Source organism: Chelonoidis abingdonii, chromosome 8 (genome assembly GCF_003597395.2).
Source record: "Chelonoidis abingdonii isolate Lonesome George chromosome 8, CheloAbing_2.0, whole genome shotgun sequence".
Taxonomy (NCBI): domain Eukaryota; kingdom Metazoa; phylum Chordata; order Testudines; family Testudinidae; genus Chelonoidis; species Chelonoidis abingdonii.
In genome coordinates this window covers 101,592,722-101,609,278 of record NC_133776.1, presented here as the reverse complement: position 1 = coordinate 101,609,278, position 16,557 = coordinate 101,592,722, and positions in this window count along the sequence as shown.

Genomic DNA, 16,557 nt, shown 5'->3' with positions numbered 1-16,557 from the left:
CCGGCATAATTAAACCAGCCCCAAGGAGCGGCGGCAGCTATGTTGGCATGAGAGTGGCTCCCACTGACATAGCGCTGTCCACAGCGGCACTTCTGTTGGTGAAATTTATGCCCATTGGGGGAGTTTTTTCACACCCATGACCGACAAAAGTGCTAGTGTAGACAAAGCCTTAGTCCTGGCTGCATTTAGGGCCTGATCCTTCAAAATACCAAGGACCCACTGACTTGAGTAATGGTTCCCTACTTTACTAGGGGTGCTCTGAGAGTAAATCCATTAATGTTTCTAAGGCCTTCAGATACTACAGTGGTGGGCTGGAGGGGAAAATGTATGTACCTACCTAGGTAAAAGACAAAAAATGAGAGTCAGGAATGTTTAGCACATTGTAGGATTATGCCCATAAGCAGTCTCTGTCCTGAAGTATTCTTCTCTAGGTCCTGGCACGTACCCCATCACTGTGGTGTCTGAGTGTCTCAAACGAATGAATCCACTATCCTCCCAATACCCGTAACATGGGGAACAGAGCCAGAGGAAGATGAAGGGGTATGCCTGTACTACAGCCAGGACTGTGATTTGCAGCTCATGTCGATGTACCTGTGCTGGCTTTAATCCAGCTAGCTCCCTGGAAATAGCAGTGAGGATGTGGCGGCGCAAGCTGCATAAACAGGTACGTATCCAGAGAGGGTCAAGCAAGCTGAAGCCCGCACCACGGCATCCTCCCAACTCTTTTTAGCAAGGTAGCTGGGTTAAAGCAAGCCTGGGTACAGCTACACCCTTGGTTGCAGCGTAGATGTGTCTTAAGTGCCGTGCTCATGGTCATGCAGGAGGTGTGGAAAAACTGGGAATTACTCTAATCTCTTGAGTTCCATTAAACTGGCTTAACCACAAAACCGTTCTTCCATTCTTTTGTAGGGTCAAACAGCCTGTAGGCTTTAAAAAAAACTGTCATGCGTGGACTGCTAAATTATAAAAGTTGTGAAACATTTTGTTCTGAATCTGTTTTGTTTAGTTTCTCAGTATGTCAAATTCTGGGAAGTAAGAGACCCTTCTTTTTTGCACTTCATATATAAAATTGTGTATACGTCATAGATGAAGTTTGTTTATCCTTAGGAAGCATGGCTCTGATTTAAAAGTTTATTGATATAAAAAATATAGTTCATAGTAAGAAACTTCATTGTACACTATTTTGTCCTAGCTAGAACACTTCTGAATTATTGCCATCTAATTTTAAACATTAAAATGTACCACATAGATACAAATGACAGTCATAGCTTGAAAAAAAATAGAAAATAATTTACTTTGTTGTCTGGTGTAAAGGGCTGGGGGTTGAGTGGCATTTTTTTTAGGTTAAACTCTCTCTTTCTGTAACCCAAATAGATATTTGTCATAGGGTAGCCTTTACTTGAGCGCCCTCCTATGGGTGGCTGTGGTACAGCAGGCTCAGCTGCGTCAGATTCCAGTTTGAGTTCCCAGTGATTCCACTTCAGGCTCTCTTGCTTAATACCCCTCCTTGGGTCTGGTTTATTCCCAACACATAGTTCAAATAATCTCCAGCAAAAGGCCATTTCTCACAGCCAGTGTATGTAGTCCTTAAAATCCCCATTTTTCCCAGTGGGGAAACCCCCACCCCGTCTCAGTGCTTGCATCCCTCATTCCCCTGGTGCTACCTCTCCAGTGTGGAGGTGGCAGCACGAATGCCCCTTTGCTGCTCCCCTGCCTTTCACCTTCTCTGGCCTGCAGCATTGGCTCTCTGGCTTAGACAACAGCAGGTAACTCCCTCTGCTGCTCTGGCCCTGGATCAGGGAGGTCAGCTGGAAATGCCCCTTGTTGCTCTTGTTTTCCCCTAGGAGCCACATACTGGCTTTGGCAGCTCTCACCTGCCAACTGCTCACTCCCAGGCAGCTGTCACTACCTTTTTCTTGACTTGACCCTCAAACAGCCCTGACTCTCGGTCTCCCTGATTTTTATTATAGCCCCAGATGCTGCCCCATCCTCTTGAATTGACCAAACTGGGAGCACTTGTTCTGGCACAGGGGCACTCAACCTGCTTCATTTACAGGAGCCATGCAGATGGGTGAGGGAGGGGGAATGCTTGGTTTTGAATGCTTACAGGTGATACACAATCCCTGATGCATCTATAATTTTATACTGGATAATTCAAACCATGGAACACATTATTTTAGCTGCCTGAGATCTACAAATTACAATTCTGTTGTGTGTGAAAAAACAAAAATTCCAATTTTTGTTATTGAGTGAAGTTTAAAGTATTCGAGATTAACAAACCATTAATGAGGCTGAACTAAAAAAGTATTCTAGAGAACACATTGATGAAGCTTGACTAAAAGTCTTTATACAGTTTGAGTGCTTGCAGTTCATTCAGTTTCATCTTTGGATACGATTGTAACAGAAAATTTACTGTCTGAGGATCCAGCCGAACAAACACATTTAAATTGCCTTGTAATTGTACATTTAGCTGATTAACTAGACATTAGTTGCATTGCATCTTAAATTATGCTCTAAAGTGCCTTTACGTTTCTATAGTAGTAGATCAGCAGTGCAGTCTGACACTGCTGGTAGGTAAGTAGGTGCCCAGGGTTCACCAGAGGACTGTTCTTGTGTGGTGCAAACTGCTCATTCCTGTTGCATCTCGCAGGATTAGGTTTCGAAAGTGTGTGCATACTCTTTTGTTAGTGAAAGGAGAAGGTACAATGTTCTTACGCAGTTCTCACTCCTTTTTTTCCCCTCTACCATCATAAACCCTTATGAGGGTCTGAAAATCACTTTATTTCACAGGCAAAAAGGTGGGGGAAGCACTTTTGTTTGTGAGAGAGTTTCCTGATTCTGTAAAGGTACCAGGATCCACCATGCTTACAACTGTTGCAGGCCTGAAAATAAAGACACTAGTTCTTGAAGCACATCAGGAGCCATGTGAAGAGTTGGGGGAAGAAAAGGACAGAGGCAAAGGTGAGGGAGTCTTTTATTAGGGGAGCTGCTGAGGGAGGGAACATACTAGCAGTGGTCGGGTAACAAAAGTATCTGCTGCCACTGTCAGGCGGGTGAAGAAAAAGCTACTTGGGATGGCTAGGGTGGACAGGTTTCTTTAAACTTGAATCCACTCTGAGTTCATCAGTCACTGATGCAGAAAAACCTCTCTAGTATTACACTAAAATGAACGCAGGTCTGGCAGCAGGCCATCAGCATCTTGTTAGTTCAGATGTAGCTGAATCCTCCCCTTCCTTGCAATTGCTATTGTGATTCTTGGCTTCTTCCTTTCCAGCGCAATCAGAAAAAAACTTCCCTGTGATTTTTGAGTGTCTTCAGTTTGCAGACAATCAATTGCCTTTTTGTGAATGATAACCCGTGGCTTTAGAAAAGGCCTCTTCCCAGGAGATACCCACTTCCTGGGAGAGCGCACAGTGTTGATTCCCCGCCCCCACTCCCTTTCACAACTGCAGCAGAAAAATAACCAAATAAACAGCAGTGTCCTGCTGGGTCCCTTTTTAACTCGACGTCTATGTCCAACTTTTACCTCACATGTCCATGGTACATTGGCCTCTGCAATTAGGTAATTAGCTCCCGACCTGCCCACTGCCCAGTTTACACCTTCTGTTGTTGGGATTGCCACAGGGTATCAGTGGGGTCAGAATTTGGCTCAATTTCTTTTTCTTTATACTTGCTCTGTCAATGGTAACCAAAGTCACTGGTTTCCATCAGAATGTTTATTATTTCTGTGGTAGCTTTTCCTATTTTATATGACATTGTTTAAATGCCTTTACTCCAGAGTCTATTAAATTGTGTGGGTGCAGTAAATGCTGTTAACTTTTTGAACCTTGCTGTTTAGGGTCTAGGACAGAGTTGGCAACCTGCGGCTCCAGCTGCCCCCTTGCTGGCAGCCGTTTTTTGAGGGATGGGAAGTGCAGGCGCTTACCACAGGCAGCTCCCGGCCGGCAGCGCAGTAGGGCTCAGGCAAGCTGCCTGCCTGCCCTAGCCCCACACCACTCCTGGAAGCAGCTGGCTGGCTGCTGGCATGTCTCTGCATGCCCCTTGGGGGGAAGGGGCAGCGGGTCTCAGTGTGCTGCCTGTGCCTGCAAGCACCACCACTGCAGCTCCCATTGGCTGGTTCCCAGACAATTCAAACTGTGAGGACAGCACTGGGGATGGGGGCAGCACGTGGAGTTGCTTCCCACCCCCGCCAGCAGCCATCCGCTTCCGGGAGTGGTGTGGGGCCCGAGCAGGCAGGCAGCCTGAGCCCTACCATGCTGCCAGCTGGGAAGTGCCTCCTGGCCAGAGCCTGCACCTCACACCCCTTCTCACACCCCAACCCCATGCCCCAGGTCAGAAGCCCCTCCTGCACCCAAACTCCTCCCAGACCCTGCACCCCTTCCTGCACCCTCTGCCCCAGCCCGGAGCCCCCACCTGTTTTATACTCAAATTCGAACAGCTCATTACCAAGGCAACTGTTGTCTACCAATCAAACTCTTGGAATTTCTTGTGAAAAAGCAGATGTGCTCTGCATTTACTAGTATGTTCCAACGTCCAGCGGTTTGAAAAAGTCTAACGTCAGAAATAAAATAGATCAGTTAAATACCTTCAATCAAAACAAGTGGTGAGTAGTGTAATAACTTTAATATGTTCAATTATTATTAGTTGTTAAATTCTAACTCTACAAGTAGCTTTGCGTATGATAGAACATTAGGGTTGGAAGGGACCTCAGGAGGTCATCTAGTCCAACCCCCTGCTCAAAGCAGGACCAGTCCCCAGATTTTTGCCCCAGTTCCCCAAATGGCCCCTTCAAGGATTGAACTCACAACCATACGTTCAGCAGGCCAGTGCTCAAACCACTGAGCTATCCCTCCCTCCTATGTGGCTCTCGACATATTTTGGTCAAAGACAAAAACAAAAAAAATGGCTCCTGTTCTTTGAAAGGTTGCTGACCCCGGGTCTTGGGCGGTTTTCATCTTGACCCTGCCTTTGGTAGAGAAGATCGCCCTCTGCTGGACAGTGCCTGTTGTAAACGTGCTCATGCATTTGGGCAGGATTTTCACAGGGCTCGGTACCAGCCAAAGGCTGCTCCAGATAGTGGAAAACTCCCATTGACTTCACTGAGCCCTTCTGAAAAGCACATCTTCAGTGTACAACTGCAAAGAGCATTAGGGCAAAACGGAGGCTATTTACCTTCCAAAGAATGATTCTCCCCCAGATAACACTGGCTGCCAAGTCATTTTCAATTTGATGTCTAACCACTCCATTTTAGAAGCTGCTGCTGCCACCCAGTGACAAGCAGGCTTCATTGTGCACTGCAAACTCTCAGGCAGACTCAGGTGCTCACTAAGGGTCGCCTTTAAAAAACGTTGCAATATATTTATCAAACATTTGTCCATTAAACATCTCTTCTTGGCATGTCCTCCTTCTCTCCCCCGCTCCTCTCCCAAATACACAAAAAATTACTTACAGGGATTTGATAAGAAAACTTATTTAGTATTAAAAATGCCATGTGCGGTATATGACAGCACAAGTTAGTTAGCTTTTCTGTCTGCTACAGAGCACCAACCTTTGTGTATCTTCCACAGTCCCCTCTCTGCATGTCTGATACACCTCCTGCCAGTTATGTGCACTCAAAGGTAATTTGTTTTCATTTTATGGAGTAAGGCTATAGGTGTGCTCTGATTTGGTTTGGCACAGCATAGACTGAGACCTGAGATATTGGATCGTTTTTATACAGAGACTTACAATTCAATATTCAAGTTCAGTATATCTTGAGTAGTTTTTAATACCCTCCTTTGTTGTTTGAGCATGAAAACCATTCCCTTATGCATGTGAGACTCTGTAAGGAAAGTGCAGTCTGTTGCTTTCATGATACTTGGCAGTTTTCAATCCAGAAAAGTAAGATTTAAAGTTGTACTCTTTTTTTTTTTTTTTTTTTTTTCCTTACAGCGAGTTAATTTCCAAGACGCCTGCAGTCATCACTGCATCCAGGAGACCCTTCACCACTTACTCTCTGAATAGGTCTTTGGAGTCTTGCTGTAGGGGGCTCAGCTTTATTGTTACGAGCTCTGACTTGGATTCTGGTTTGCTAGATGCTTGTGTGCCTTCCACATCTTTAAGCCGTGATGCTGTATCTCACTTTGCAGCTCTCATGGTTGCATGTCATGGACACAGTCATTCCAGCCTGAGATAACTGGATAGGATGCCCTCTTGGTCTCAGCCATGTCGGTATCTTACTTAAGCAGAGGCAGCAGTTAGTAAAAGGAGGTACTTCTTGCATTCTCACTCTTTCCAAGTACTTTTTGCAGCACTCCCAGATGCACTGGTGCAAGGAATAAGACCCAATTAATAATCATTATTTGTGTTCCCATATTGCCAAGTAGCCCTAGTCATGGACCAGGTTCCCAGCATCCTAGGTGCTGCACAGGCACAGAACAAAAAGACAGCTTCTGTCCCCAAGAGCTTACGTGTAAGACAAGATAACAGATGAATATAGGCAGGTAGATGGGGGAATGCAATGAGACAAGATAGGTCAGTATGATAGACAATGGTATCAGCACACCAGCAGCCTGACCAAAGTCAAGTGGGGGGGGGGGGGGATGTTATAGGTACTCCAGCAAAGGAGAGTATTATGAAAGGAGTTGGAGGACAATGAGACAGCTTGGCAGATGGGGGGAAGATCTCACATGGATCTCATAATATTACCTTGTTAAAATAAGAAGTTGAGGGGAAGGGGTCTCTTGATTTTCAGTCTGGATCAAAGACTAGTGAAACCATGAGTGGTAATTGTCTTGTCTAGACCCTACATCCTAAACCCAGCAATTAAATGGAAGCAACATAGTGGGATGTACATTAACCTATCATAAAGTACCTCAAGGTTGCAACTTTATAAACTGATCATTAAGACACATTAAAGAATCTTATTCCACAGCCATAAAATCACACAACTTTGATGTTTCCATAGCATCAGACTTACCTATTTTTTGTAGACCTGTATTGGGACTGTTTCACCTGATTAATGCACATACACTCATTAAAATCAAAGACAAGTATTGAAAAAAAAATAAATATAAAACCAAAGATCCCTGTGGCAACACATTTTCTTATATAAGATCAGTCTGGAGCAGCACATTGTGACCATCAGCTCTTCATAAACATGATGCTGGATCAACTCCCATGCTATTTTATTGGCTTAACCCAGGGGTAGGCAATCTATGGCACGGGTGCCGAAGGCGGCACACGAGCTGATTTTCAGTGGCACTCATGCTGCCCGGATCCTGGCCACCGGTTTGGGGGGGCTCTGCCTTTTAATTTTAAATGAAGCTTCTTAAACATTTAAAAAACCTTATTCACTTTACATACAACAATAGTTTAGTTATATATTATAGACACATAAAAAGAGACCTTCTAAAAATGTTAAAATGTATTACTGGCACGCAAAACCTTAAATTAGAGTGAATGAAGACTCGGCACATCACTTCTGAAAGGTTGCCGACCCCTGGTTTAACCTTTTAAAAAACGAGTCATTGTTATTGGACTGGAGGAGTTGCTGTCAAGCAGACTGTTGGAATACTGACCTGAGGCCAATTTGCTAATGTTTTGTAGAAGGAAGGGTTATGTTTTAGAGCAGTGGTTTTCAAACATTTTTTCTGGGGACCCAGTTGAAGAAAATTGTTGATGCCCGTGACCCCATGGAGCTGGAGATGAAGGGTTTGGGTGGGGCTCAAGGCTAGAGCAAAGGGTTGGGGTGTGGGGGTGAGGGCTGTGGGGTGGGACTGGGAATAAGGGGTTCAGGGTGTGGGAGGTGGCTCTGGGCTGCGGGTGCAGGCTCTGGGGTGGGGCCAGGGATGAGGGGTTTGGGGTGCAGGAAGGGGTTCTGGATTGAGGGGTGCTCAGGGCTGGGGTTTGAGGTGCAGGATGGTGTCAGGGCTCTGGGCTGGGGATGAGGTGTTGGGTGCAGGAGGGGCTCTGGGTTGACGGGTCAGGTCTGGGGCAGGGGATTGAGATGCGGACACAGACTTACCTCTGGTGGCTCAGCCAGGGTGCACTGCGGACCACATGACTCCACATGATTCTTGTCTGCAGGCACCCCTCCTCCCCCCCAGTTCCCATTGGCTGGGAACTGGCCAATAGGAGTGCAGAAGCAGTGCTCAGGTCAGGGGCAGTGCATGGAGCCCCATGCCCCCCTCCCAGTCCATCCCTTTCAATAGACCAAAGGCACAGAAACATCCTTACGTTCTCCTTGCTGTGACTGCACAAATATTCTTATGCTTAGAAATACCCTCAGTTCTTTGAAGCAGGTACTACATATAGTCCTATGTGTTTGTACAGTGCTTAGTTCATGGTGAAGTTACAAGTATATAAATACCAATCAGGGAGCTATCTTGCGCTAACAGTTCTCCTGATTTGCTGCGCTCATGTCGGGCTCACATCACCGGTCCGACAATACCTATCTGACATCTAATTTCTGAAACAATGGAGCAGTGGCTCATGACAAATCATGGGTCCACTTGATTATGCACTAGTCTTTTAGAGATGTTCATATTAATTGGGTAAATCTGTTCCATTAAACTGGTTTTTATGAGGGGCTGTATTGTACTAACTATGGTACGGCATTTCCTGTTGGCTTGATTTATCCACTAAAATTACCTGCTTGTTCAGAGTTCTTGCAGCTTCTTATCCTTTTTGATCAGCACAAGTGTAATATCACTTTAAACCTGTAATATCCCCTGTGAGCACACTACATTGATTGTTTGCAGCAAGTGGATTCAGTGACCTAACAAGACCCTTATATTTTGTAACTTTTAGACTCAATGTGTGTAACCCTAAAATGTAAAGCTTCAGTTTACCAGTTAAAGTTTGGTCATGGTCAGAAAAGTGACACCACACTATTCCCTGTGTTTGTCACAGTTGCTTACTGTACTGATAAATTTGTTGCTTGAGTTAATAATGTGAAACAACTACAGCTGTGGAAGACTAAAGTGGATTTTGCTTCCTATATCTTGAACAAAATTGTCAACTTCTGATTGCAGAATCATAGAATATCAGGCTTACAAGGGACCTCAGCTAGTCCAATCTGCTGCTCAAAGCCAGATCAGTCCCCAGACAGATTTTTGCCCCAGATCCCCAAATGGCCCCCTCAAGGATTGAACTCACAACCCTGGGTTTAGCAAACCACTGAGCTATCTCTCCCTGCTTTATCAATGGTGATTATTTAAGAAATCCAGACTCAATAGGTAGGAGTGCTAATTCAAAACATCCTTTGACTTGAAAACCAAACAAATCTGATGGAGTGAAGAAATATGGAAATTCCGAATTACGTAATCACTTTTCTGACAAATTCCACTTTAAAATGGTCAGTTCTGATTGTTTGCTATGTTCAAGTGAAATGACTAGCAGGGAAATAAGTTTTTCACAGCGATTAAGGACCTGATTTTCCAGAAGTTTCTTATTTGCAAATTAAAGACTGTACATACCTGCCTGATTTGCTCTTGCAATCAGGTAGCTAGATGTCCCAATACTACAATTTGTACCTATAACTAATTTTGAGCACAAAACTCTGCATGTAAAATTGTCAGGTGAGGCCTCTTTAAAATCAGGTCCCAACTGTGTGCATTTATTTTGATTCTCTTTCATATTATAAGCAATACTTACGGCTTTGTGGCATTAACAAAGTTTGCACTCAATAGTACTGAGATTAGCAATGTAACGTGAAAGAGTTAATCTAAATTATACTTGGAGAGTGTGTGTGTGCGTAAAGCAGGGGATTACATTCCCCCTTACTATTATGAAGGTTTCTATTTATCCATTATTTAACTTGATTTATTAATGCTATGCCAAATATTTGAAAAGTGTTTTAGGGTGGTAATTTACAAGCTTTAAACTAAAGCTTTTAAATAATGAATGTACTATTGCGATATTTCTGTCAGTCAGACGTATGTAGAGAATAAGCTACTTCCCTTTAACCACAGATCTTAGTAAGGAAATACATCTAAAGATTACAACAGCCTGGACCAAAGACTGCTTACTTCATGCAAGTAATCCTGTTGACGTCTCCCATGTGCACTGTGAGAAAGATTCAACCCCTTTATCTTTATGGCATGATTCACCTACTGCCAACAGCTCTACAAAACTTACAGATCTCTTACCATAATGGTACCTGCCATGGCTCCTAGCCCATTTTCTGCCTTTGAAACTGGATTCTAAAGTTATCAACATAGCTTTCACCCAGTGTTTGAAATGTTGAATTTTAATTGCTAAAGTGTCTAGTAATTGTGGTCTTCCAGTTTGAACTACTTGCATTTTTCAACTTTATTCTACAGAACATACAATATTTAGACTCTCACAAGCACTTAACTACCTCACCTGCAACTGTGCCCTGAGAGGTGGATGTTATGCAGAAGAATCAAGCTGTTGCTTTCATATGAAAGCCTTGCACGTACTGATTATATTACAGCAGCTCTCAGTTTCTGATTAATAATCAAACATCATTATAGGGGTACATTAATATCACAGCTTTGCCCCAATCGTAGATTGAAAGGGAATTTTCAAAAGTCACAGAAGGGTAAGATGGCTAGATCCCACTGCCTTCTAATGGGAGATGGATATGGAAGCTACGTTGCTACACTTCAGAATTGTTTGCTCACGATGCTCATAACACTTGCAGCTCTATATAATTAAACCTCATGCTTCAGGACTTCAGCGGGTTGCCTGCAGTGGTCAGGCAGGAATTATTTCCCCTGATGTACAGCTGGCTAGATTGGCTACAGCTAGAACTGGGACATCATTCAGGGTGGACCAGTGGTCTAAGGTAGCATAAAAGATTCTTTCTAGATGCCTGGCTGTGTGTCTTGCTCACATGCTTAGGGTCAGACTTACTCCCCTATTTGAAGTTGGGAAGGAATTTTCCCATGGGTCAGATGGGCAGGGACTTTCTTTTGTCCTGCTTTCCCCAGAAGCAAGTGATGTGGTTTGCCTGCTGGGATCATCTGAGTATACCTTACCTAATCAATTTCCTGCTATTGCAATATATATATATAAAAAAAAAAAAAAAAAAAAATCTTCCCCTCACCCTATGCGGGGTATGTGTCCTTCCTCCACCTCGGCGTCCTCTACAGAGGCCTGGAGTTTGAGGTTTTGCGACAGTATCTTATCTGTCCTAGCACTGCACTCTTCTGGACAGAGAGCTCTGATGTTGTTTCCTGGGATCTGGTTTTGGACCACTCACCCAGCTTAGGACTCAGCCCCGAGGACTCCTACCCCCTGCGGACCACTTTGGGTTCACTTCCTCCCACATCCTCTCTAGTTCCTCTTCAGGCCTGGTACTTTCCAGTTCTACATTCCTTCTTCATGATGATTGCGTCACTGGCACTGCGTATATCTATCCACCACCGCTGTTCTTCTGCTCCTTGTCTATTACCACGATGTCGGTTGATTGGCCAGTACCTGCCTGTCCGGCATCTGGATCGATAGTCCACAGAATCTTTAGCCCTGCTTTTCCACAAACCTTCTGCGGAATCTCCCATCTTGGTTTGGAGGGGTCTAGCCCATACGCTGTGCAGATGTTCTGTACACAATGCAGCCACTTGGTTTGTGCCGTTCGTGTATTGCTGTCCTGCTCTGATCTTTACATCCTGCCACTATGTGTTGACTGTCTCTGAGGCCTCCTCTGCACAGCTGCCACCTTGGGTCCTCTCTAGGTGTGGTTTAGACCCCTGCGTTCAATGGATCTAGGTGCCTCAGTGGCCTGTTTCCTTGTGCTTATGATCAGTGCCTCAGTGCTGGTCTTTTAGTTCCAGCCTTTTTCCGCCATGGTAGGATTCCCCATGTCAGGCCACCTCAGCTATCTGTCGATGGTACATCCCATTGAAGTGGTCTTAGTCTTGCCATGGGCACTCTTCTGCTTGCGTCTTCCTCCCATGTCTGCTGCTGCCTCAGCATTCTCCAGCAGCTCATCTTTGGGGGCATCTACTATGTAACTCCTGGATGTCCGGTGTTTCACCAGGATAGATGGCTTGTACGCTCACCAAGTCCCCGCCCCCGCCTTCTTCCGGCTGTATACAGTCTCTGGGTGGACTGGGTGGAAACCTCCGTGCATTGTGAGGAGCTTCCGGGTTTTCACATCGGCAGCCTCATGTCCTCCTTGCCACTCACATACCGCAGGGTAGCTGATGACCGGCAGGGGCGTATCCGTTTGGATTGGCGTGGATCTTGTTCTTCCACTGAGCTGGCTTCTTTCAGGACCTGTTCTTCCTTTGGTGATACTTGGATGTTTGCCTGTCTTCCTTGCTTCCTCAGGTCGTGTTTCCATGTGACTGCGGGATGCCAAGGTACTTTGTAGCTGTCTGATGTCTGCTATGTTGCCGCTGGTAGTTCACCCCTCAGTCTTGACTACCTTCCCTCTTCACTACCATCCGCCACACTTCTCCAGTGCCGAATGACATTCCCGATATCCTCACTGTAGATCCGCGTCAGGTGGATTAGCGAGTCGATGGTCTCGTTCATTCTAGCATACAGCTCCATGATGTCATCCATGTAGAGGAGGTGGCTGATGGTAGTTTCATCTGCCTTTTACCCGTATTCCAGTCCTTGTGATTATCTGGCTGAGGCGTGGTTTAAGCCTCTGCAGAACAGCAGCGGGGACAGGTGCATCACTCTTGGTATATGCGCACTGATGGGCCACTTGCTGCAGCTGCCTGAGTTGACTTCTAGTGTTGTCTTCCAGAGTCCATTGATTTTGAGGAAGGTCCTTAGTGTCCTGTTGACTTTGTATAGCGCCAAGACATTCACAGATCCCACGTGTGCGCATGAGTCATAGGCTTCCTATGTCAATTCCAGGCTGTGTCAGATTTGTCTGTCTAGACTTAGAGTCTTGGGCGAACTCATTATCTCATGAGCAACTGGTTGTTTTGCTAGCCTCTGGTGGTGTTCCCAATGCCCTTCTGAGCTGTGCCTCATGTACTGGCCCATGTGGTTCCTTTAGCTTGCAGCTTGATAGCCTGATAGGACTTTCCATGTTGTGGGGAGGCAGGTTATTGGGCCGGTAGTTGGCTGGTTCTGTCCTTGCAGGGTCTTTCATGATCAGCACTGTCCTTCCTTGTGTTAGCCAGTTTGGGTGGAGCCTGCTGCTAGCAGGTGGTTCATCTGGCTTCTAGGCGTTCTGCACTGCTGTTAATTTCTTTAGCCAGTACGGTGTGGATCATGTCTGATCCAGGGTGCTGTCCCGCTCTTCATGTTTTGCCGCTGCTGGATGTCTTCTACTGTGATGTGTGACTGGTTTCTGTTCTGGGAGATGCTGTGCTCTGTTTCAGTCCTGCAGCCACTTTGCACTAGTGCTATGAGTCTCTCTTCTCCCATATGTTCTTCCAGTACTGTTTCTGTTTCTGTGCTGTGGCGCTGCTGTTATTGTGTTGTGGCCACTGCAGTTGGGAGTACACCTGGATGGTTCCTTGGGAACAGGGCATTTACTTTTTGGCCCTCTCTCTAGTGTATTCTTAGCCTCGGTAGCCAGTGCTGTGAAGCCTTTTGTTGGAGCGTCTCTAGCGGCTTCAGGATAGTCAGCCCTTGTATTTTTCTAGTAGCCAAGTCGTTATTCCTTTATCTCTACACCCTTCTGTAGTTCCACCAGCTGACTAACTTCTCTCCGAGTGCCTTGATCTATCCTCCAACCTATTTTCCAGGTGGGTACATACTGTTTTTCTTCTTGATCGTGTAGCCAAGCATCTCCAGGATTACAGAGGCTGTAGCGTATACCAGTTCATTGGTTTGAGTTATGGTGGTAGTAGGGATTGTGATGAGGGCTCTATTGGCATCTTCTAACATACTAGAGTGGGTATGGTACTTGGTGGTGGAAGTACCATATATATATATATATATATATATATATTTTAAAAAAAGGTAATTGGGATGATTTGGTAATTATAGGGCTGTCAGCTTGACATTGATCCTGGAAAAGATAATGGAGTGACTGATATGGGACGCAATTAATAAAGTACTAAAGGAGGTTAATTTAATTAAATCAATATGGGTATACGGAAAATAGATCCTGGCAAACTAACTTTTTTTTTTTTGATGAGATTAGAAGTTTGGTTGATAAAGGTAATAGTGTTGAAATAATATATTGCGACTTCTGTAAGTGTTTTGACTTAGTACCACATGATATTTGGATTAAAAAACTAAAATGATATAAAATGAACATGGCACACATTAAATGGGTTTAAAACTGATTAAAAAAAAATGGGAGATGGGTGCTTACCTGCCCTTTATGCCTTTGAAAATTCTATTTATCTCTTACTTTCCAGAGCTATTCTCCAGGAGTGGAATATCAGCAGTACATTCAGAACCGCTGGACACATGAAAGTTAACTATTCCATGCCGCCTGCACTGGTTCTGCAAGCTACTAGACTTGGCAGTAGAGCCCCTGCTGCCACTCCTGCCCCACGCGGATCTGATCTCACAAGACCACAGATGTTTACTTTACCCAAACCTCGGGGCCTTTCACCTGACCCAGTACCGGGTTTACAGTGGCGCCAGGCCCATACTTAGAAGGGGCCCCAGCACCCAGACTGTGGCGCCAACCGTCTCTGTTCTGCCCCCTCCCCTGCTTACTTTCCCTACCCTCCCTTCCTGGACAAGCAGCAGGTGGGGCTCTGGTGCATCTGAGGGCTGCATCTGAAGGAAAAAGCTGCAACCTCCTTTCCAGATGCAGGTGATTAAAGAGCAGCTCCAGAAAATGCTAGTCGGTGCGTAGGATTTGGAGATCCAACAACCCCCTTAGACTGTGAGCCAGCTACCCTCCCACAACGGAGGACCCTGAGCTAATCACCATTTCCTTTGAGGGGGTAACATCACCAGCTAGCTCTCAGCTATACTGCAGGCTCTGCGTTCCTGTGTACTGAATATAAATAGGAATCATTTGGAGGAATGGGTTCTTTGGCTGGCTGAAGGGATGTAACTGCTCCCTGCAGCAGCAAGGATGTATTCTGCAGAGGGACTCAAATGTAAATTGTGGATAACATCTAAATCGAGAAGGAAAGATTAGACCGTGTAAGCTCTTCAGGGCAGGGGCTTTCTTTCTTTTGTATGTCAGTACAATATCAACTACAATGAAGCCCCAATCCTGATGGTGGCCTCTGGGTGCTACTGTGGTACGCATCAAGAAAGTATGACCCAGTTAAGCCATCTTCTGCATATTCAACAGCCCTAGCAATTTCACTTATGGAACTCACTGCATTGCTTACCTTGACTTTCATGATTAGTATGGGACTAGGTTTCTTCAGAAATGACTAAAGGAAAAAACAAAGAGAAGTTACAAAACTGTCATGTGTGTGTTTGTTGGAAGCTGCAGGAGGTTTAGAAAATCCCTGTTCTCTTTCTCATGTTAATATGCAAAGCTAGAACTTAGCCAACCCATTTTAAGGCCTGAGAAAGAAATGGCTGAATTGTGAGCAGTTAGAATGGCAAAGCTGCTCTGCTGGAATGATGTACCCACGCTGCAGCAAAGAGGCGGGGAACATTTGTCTGATCAATGAATGATGTAGGTGAGAACAAGTGGGCGATGGGACTGTAGCTGCAGAAACTTCTCACTGGTATCTGCCTGCTGACACCAGCCTGGAGGTTAAAGAGCTAGCTGTGATTTTCCCCACCCTAGCAAGGGGAGATCCCTTCTCAGAGCCACAAACCACCAAGGGGACCAGCTCCTCTTGTGACCAACCACTTGCCACCAGGCAGGATGGGAAAGAACCACCAGTAACAGGTGCTACTCAGATTGCTTAATGCACTCCTGGGAAGTGCTCAGATGCTGCCCTGCTGGCTACAGGTAAAAGCACCATGCCAGATGGGAAGCCTAGGAACATGGAGGGTTGAGAGGTGCTGGGCAAGGTAGTGGTAGCTTGAAGGTGAAAGTGCCACAAGTTGCTCCTGAAAGGTGAGTAGCTGGTGTGCTTCAAAAAATAGCTACAAAAACAGGGCTTGAGAAGGCAGGTTGCAGGATCAGGCTCAAGATCTGATATACTCCCTGTGAAAAACGATATTTTTCTACCAGCCCAGCAAATATTACCTGGCACCTGAAACCCAAGCTGAGTTATTCTCTACTCTTGCCTTATCACCGGCAGTAGAGCGTGTCTATTGATTTCAATAGGAGTTTGCCAGGCAGGCGCTCAGGACTGGACACTTTGGCCAAATTGTGAAATCCGGGTCCCTCAGAGGTGCCCCGCTTTTCAGCGGCACTGAGCACCCCGGCCGCTATGGAGGGATTACACTTGGGAGGAGGTTCCCGCCTTTTCTTTCGGATGCGCTGCTCACCCAAACCCTCGGCTCCCCCTGGCTTCCCGCCTCCTCTGAGAGCAGAAACTTCCCGGCTTCCCCCGCCCACACCTCACTGAGAAGCGCCGGCCCCTGCTGCTCTGCTCTCCACCTTCTTCCTCTGGAAACAGCCCGCGCCCATCGGAGCTCCGGAGGCTGCAGCCAGGCTGGGCAGCTGCTGCCCGGGGCGCCCCGAGGAGCGGCACCCAGTACCGGCCGCTCCCCGCGGGGCTGGAGAAGCGAGGCGAGAGCCCCCTTCGGCGCTGCACTCGG